Genomic DNA, 6851 nt, shown 5'->3' on the forward strand with positions numbered 1-6851 from the left:
GTATTTCTAATTGTTTTTATTGATATACTTTGTACAGTAATATAGGGCATGAAGTTCTAATGATCCCATTTGAATACAAAATAATATATGCCTTGCTTTTATTAGTAACACTGTATCTTGGAGATATTTTGTGTAATTTACTCCCATTTTTAATCACCTACATATTATTCTAGTGCATGAGGACCCATTGGTCTCCCTCAACATGCTACCTCAACATGTATTCTTTGGTCCTTCCTTAGAAACAGAATCTGGATTTTTGTCTGAGCATAGTATAATCTAACACTATGTTTTCCAGCTTCCCTTGCAGCTACTTTTGGTCAATGAAATGTAACCTGAAATGTTTGTGGAGCTTTCCTAAAGGCCATATAAAGAAACCTGCCCCATCTAGAAGTGGTCCTTTATGGCCTTTATGCCTTTCCTCCTCCTTCTGGCTTGCAACTAGGACTAGATGACTGAAGCTGCAGCGCCATCCTGAACCTTGAGGTTCCTTGAGGATGGAAGCCGTATGCTAAGATGGTGGACAGAAATATAGTAGCCTGAGGCCCTTATGTTATCGGAGTGCTACCGAGCCAACGCAAGGATGCCTACTTCTCTTACATGAGAAATTCATTTTTCTACTTTTGAGCGATTGTTGTTTTAGGACTTTTGGTACAGGGGTCCCCAGTCCATAGCCTGTTAGGAATGGGGCCGCACAGCAAGAGGTGAGTGGTGGGCAAGCAATTGAAGTTTCATCTGTATTTGCAGCCACTCCCCAGTGCTAGCATCACCGCCTCAGCTCCACCTTAGATCATCAGGCATTAGAATCTCATAGGAGCAGTGGTCCTTGGTGCCAAAAAGGTTGGGGACTGCTGTTTTGGTTAAATGCTGCCAAACTAATCCTAATTAATGCATTGTCAAATTGATGATTTTATGGCCAAATATATATTCTCTGAGTCTCGTACAATAATCTTTAACAGCATTCTAATAAAATAAAGATGAGGGAGCAGAGATGGAATGGACAAGAGTAAAGATACTTCCCATAGCACTTAAGGGTTACTTTTTAAATCCCATACATTATACGAAGAAGATGATGACTTCACACGATTAGGAATAGGATTTTGAAAACCAATTTACAGAAAGTACAGTGATATTTGGTGAAGTGGTTTGAGTAACCCATTTTACCCTTAGGGCTTTTTATATGAATTTAACAGGAGACATGCTTGGTCTATATTAAGAGGAAAAGAAAATCCATATAAAGTATATTGAATACTCACAATGAATTAACTTCTTCCACGTACATAAATTTCTTTAAACATACACCTGGGATTCTTCGCTACATTTTCATATAAAGAAACTGAGGCTATAGATGTTTAATTGGCTTGCCCTCAGTCATAATGTAAGTATGTAGTAGAGATGGGATTTGAACCTATGTCTCTGTGGCCCCAGAGCTTTTGCCTTTCCCCTTCATACATATAAACTCAGTCTCAAAGCCCAAGATCTGTGTTCCTCATCACATGTCTAAAGATGGTCAGCATATTTATTTTCTTTGACATAAGTGCCTTTATTTTTTCCTTTTCTGGCATTTTGAAAACTTGAGGCCCATTGCTTTAAGTCTATCTTTATTTTTCATGGGCCTTGTTTTCAAACCACAGATTCTTCCTATTCACCAGGTGACAGTGGCTCCTTAATACCTCCCTCAACAACTCCAAATAGCTACAGCCTGTCTTTCCTGTGCAAATGAAACGAAGGTGACTCAATTGAGATTGTGAACCTCTCATCAGACCAACTGGAGAGAGTGGATGACCTGCCCTGGCCACACCCAGTTCTCCTCCTGAGTTTTTCCTATTTACTAAATATTACGTCCTGTGTTCCACCTTCTGTGCTTCCAATCTCAGTGATTGTCATCACCATTCATCCTGTTACCTAAGCCAGAGCCTCTGAATCATTCATAATTCTTCTCTCTCTCTCATCACCACATACAGGAAATGCCAAGCCCCCTTTTTCCTTGCTTGTTATGTGTACATTTAATCTACCCTCTATTTCTCATACTGATATTATTGCTAATTTTTCTCCTTGCCTCCAGCCCATTCTACAACTAGAGTGGTCACTTCAAAATGCAAATCCTGTTATGTCACTCTTCTTTTTATTTTAATGTTTATTGAGGTATAGCTTAATAAAGGTATTGACTTAAAGTGAGCTATAACCTAGTCAAGTGTCCAAAACTTAAATATATGACTTGATATCTTTTTAAATATATATACCAGGTCAAGATATAGAACATTCTGTCACTCCACAAGACTTTTTCATACCCCCATTTGAGTCCTACTCCACCCCCTAGGTAACTACTATTCTGACTTTTGTTACTACAGTTTAATTTTGCCCACTTTATTGCATGATTCCACTTCATGTAAGTGGAATCATACAATAAGTTTATGTGTGTGTTACCTTTTCACTAAATGTCTGTGATGGTCATCTAGTATGTGGCATGTTTAAATAGTTCATTCTATGAATAAATCTCAGTTTTTTTATCCTTTTTATTGTTGATGGATATTGGGTTATTTGTTTAGGTATTATGAATAAAGCTGCTATAAATATGTTTGTATATATCTATTGATTAACACTAGCACTCATTTCTGTTGGTAAGTAATCATGAGTGGAATTTCTGGGTCATAGAGCATTAGTAGGTATTGTATATTCCAGAATTCCAGATACTCCACATCATCATAAATGCTTGGTGTTGTCAATCTTTTCAATTTTAACCATTCCAGTGGCTTTTAAAATCTTTCTATGATACCCCACCTAGAAAAAGTCCAAACTCCATATCATGATGGACAGAGTCCTTCATGATCTGACTTTTGCTTATCTGTTCAGTTGTATCTCTAATCACTACTTACCTTGAATTTTAAGCTGTAGTCATACTAAACTACTTGTGGATCCTTGAGTGTTCTTTGGTTGGTTGGTTTTCTTCTGGCCTTTACACACTCTTCTCTTATGCCTTCTTTCCTTTTGGATAAGTCCTTCTCATCCACCAAGTCTCAGTTTAGACAATCCTTTCTAAACTTACCCAACCTCCAAGATTCAGTTAAATGCCCTTCAGTGTGTCTCCAGGATTCCGTGGACCTACTCTTTTCTTAATATGCATCACATTGTAATTTTCTATCTTTTCTTAATATGCATCACATTGCAATTTTCTATCCACTTGTCAATTTTTCTTGAGGGCACAGACTATATCTTGTTCATTTTTGTATCCCCAGTGCTTAGATGAGTATGGGCACATAATAGGTGTTTAATAATTTGTTGAGTTAATGAACAAATTAATGAATGAAATAACAGTAAAAATGGAGTAACTCCAATTATTATTAGGAACTAAATTATCAGCATACTTCAAGATTAATATATTGATTTATAAATTCTCGTGCCTTGGGTTGTGTGCTTTTGACAAGTGATAGTGAGCGGAAAACACAATAAGTACTAAATAATTAATAATTCAATCCATAGAATCAGATAATCTTAAATCTCATCTTATTAAATGCCTCAACTAGTAGGAGGGGATAAGGATTTTTTAAAATACACATGCCTCCAAAGAATCAGTTTTTGCAATTTGTGACTAAGGCAGAACATTAGAATAATCTGTAGAGTTTTAAAACAGTTCTGATGTCCAGAGACCCAACTCTAGAATTTATTATTTGAGCCAGAATTGGTCTTTCTGAGGTTTGCCCACTATAAAACAGAATGGGGCATTAGTCAGAAAGTTTTGGGAAATAAGGTGATTTATTGAAAAGAAACAAGTATAGAAAAGCCAGTAGACAATTGTGTTCATGCTTCTTGAGTGCTGTGAAACTATAGGTCTGTCTTGTTCATACTAAACTATCATTTTCAATGAGAAACCTCCTTCAGTATAGAAAGAAGAGAATCAGGTGGAAAGAAGAGAATCAGACATACAGGTAATATAAACATTTGTTAGCAAAATAAGAAATTTGGCTATCTGTCTGAAATTTTAAGTTTGGTATAGATTTTAATATCTCGAATGTGAATAACCCTTTGAAATGTGTTAAGTACTAAACTTAAATATGAGCCTCAGAGAACTGGGCCCCAAGGATTCAGATTGAAGCAATGGTTCCTATTGATCTGGTTTATTCTCTCCCCCAGTGGCCTTTATAAATAAAAGGGCCCACAGGATTGAACCCTGTTTAACAGATCTGATCTTAATCCGGATTTTATATGTGGCCTCCCTGATTCTTGAGAACTAGAAAAAACTGACTCAAGTGTCCTAATTCCACGGTCAGCAAGAATTCAGAGCCCTTTGTAGTTTTTTGCATAGTCTAGAGGGCTAACATCGCCTAATCTCTTCTGCATCCTGGGCTTCTGCTTCCTCTGTCCCATTTTCCATTCTGAGTAGGTCCATCTATACATGAAATTCAGTTCCTCCATTGATTTCCACACAAAACCTCGCTCATACATGTAGATTTTATTTAAGACCAGGGGCTTATGGCGGAGAGATTACACCATATAAAACTCATTAAATAACTTTTAAAAGCCGCTTTAGACATTGCTGTTTTTAAAAGGTCTTTTTGGTGACTCTCCCCACTTCCTGATTCAGGGGACGCCTTTCCTGGCCCATGCGGATCCCAGGCTCAGATCCTCCCCATGTTCCCTCTTTCTCCTCTCCTGTCACAACCACCTATTCTCTCATGTCCTACTGTCACCCACCTTCTCCAGATAAACAAATTTCTCTTTGACTAAGGTAGCAAGCTTGGTCCCCTTAGCCCGGCCATCAGCTAACACACGTGCTCTTAGTGTCCCATCTCGCACCCCCAAAGAGTTTCGAGGCATTTTTCCCTCTTTAAGTTTCTTCTCTGAGAAATTGGAGTGTCAGTTGTTAATTGAATATTTTTTCCATTTTATTACAAACATTTGCCAGGGTTAGAGGTGGGCCTTGCTTTCCTCACCCCATCCAAGCTTAGCTACCTGACTGCTTTCTCTCTCCTCTCACGCATGCTCCACTGTGACAGTGGAGAAGGGAGAACAAAGGGAGGGACAGATATGAGAGGACTGTTAAGAGAGGCACTCAGGGGAAGTGAGTGCTGTGGCTTGAGACAGATAAATTTAAACTACAAAAGGAAGGCAGAAATTATATTACTTCTCTTTGCTGCATGTGGCCTCCTATTTTTCCCTCTCACACTTTTCTCAAAGCAGGATTTGTGGGTCTGAAATCTGGGATCTGGTGTCTTGGGTTTGGATAGGTTCTGGCCTGACCTTTACTTTCATTAAAAGTTTGATATTTTGTTCATCGTGGGTTTGTATTAAGTTTTTAATAATAGCTTTATAGAGACATAATTCATGTGCCATAAAATTCATCCTTTTAAAGTGTACAATTCAGTGGTTTTTCAGTATATTGACGGGGTTGTGCAAACATCACCACTATTTAATTTTGGAATATGTTTAACACCCAAAGCATTAATTTTTGTTTTAAAGATATTACTTTAAATTTATTTATCTCGATTACCAAGTTTTTGGACACCTCCTTAAATTCTGTGCCCAAGAAAAGCACCTCACTCATCTTACCCTGGTCTTGGCCCTGCTGGGCTCCACTGGCAGATGAAGCTTGGGGTACTTCCTGCTTTGGTGACTCTACTGGACAAAGGTACTTGTCAGTACAGCAGGTAAAGGTAAAAGCATCTGTTGAAGAAAATAGGACTCATAGTCATTGCCTGCCTGCTCTGAGCCATGCACTTAATATATGCATACTATTTAATTTCTATAACTAAATACAATGGTCAGTACATACTATTTTACAGACGAGGAAGCTGAGACTCAGAGAGGTTAAGAAACTTGCCCAGGGTCACACAGTAAGAGATAGAGCTAATATTTACAGAGAGATTTAATTTTAAATTATAAGTTCTTTCTTGTTTTTTGTTTTTTGTTTTTTGTTTTTTGTTTTTTTTTGAGCAGTGAGCAAAATAAACTTGGGATCAAAGAAAGCAGGAAGGAGCCCTTTCAATGCCGCACTTTCAAGATGACCGAAAAAAGAAGGAACGACGTTCGTGCCAAAAAGGGCCGTGGCCATGTGCAGCCTGTTCGCTGCACCAGCTGTGCCCGATGCCAGCCCAAGGACAAGGCCATTAAGAAGTTCATCATTCGAAACATAGTAAAGGCCACAACCATGAGGGACATTTCCGAAGCGAGTGTCTTTGACGCCTATGTGCTTCCTAAGCTGTGTAAAACTACGTTGCTGTGTGAGTTGTGCCATTCACTGCAAGGTAGTGAGGAATGGCTCTTCCGAAGCCAGGAAGGACCAAACACCCCCACCCCAATTTAGATTCACAGGTGCTGCCCTGAAAACTCCACCGGAGCCCATGTAAGGAGCTAACTCTGAAGAACTATTCTCTGGAAAAAAATAAAAATTATATTTAAAAAAAAAAAAAAAGGAAGCAGGAAGGAAATGATAGATATACTTAAGGTGTTCAGAAAATTATTTCTCTAAGTTCTCTAGCTAAATCTGAAGGCAAAAAGGGTGGGAGGTTTCCTATTTCTTCTAAGAAATAGGTTTCCTAGGCACGCAGCTTTATAATTTGAGAAGACCAGAGTCTCTTCCTAGATCAAACATTAATACATTAAAATGCTTACCACTTGATATTTTTAGTCCACTATCTATTATGAACATGTATTTCAAATGTTTCATAAAGTTCATGATCTCTCATCTTTCAGTTTTTATTGAAACTCAGGTAGTGTATTTATTATTTTCTGCATGTCCCATTTTATGTTGCAGTAGATCTTTTTCTTTTTAAAATTAATTTCACAAAGAATGCTTATTTAGTTCAGCTGCTATGTTCAGGCTTGTACAGATGAAGCTAAATAAAATATAGACCCAC

The 6851-nt window shown here is 37.9% G+C and overlaps 1 pseudogene; it reads left to right on the forward strand.

Moving 5' to 3' along the window:
- Window positions 1-5937: 5937 nt before the first annotated feature.
- LOC105307964 lies at window positions 5938-6409 on the forward strand (annotated as a pseudogene).
- Window positions 6410-6851: the final 442 nt, after the last annotated feature.

Source organism: Pteropus vampyrus, unplaced genomic scaffold (assembly GCF_000151845.1).
Source record: "Pteropus vampyrus isolate Shadow unplaced genomic scaffold, Pvam_2.0 Scaffold535, whole genome shotgun sequence".
Taxonomy (NCBI): domain Eukaryota; kingdom Metazoa; phylum Chordata; class Mammalia; order Chiroptera; family Pteropodidae; genus Pteropus; species Pteropus vampyrus.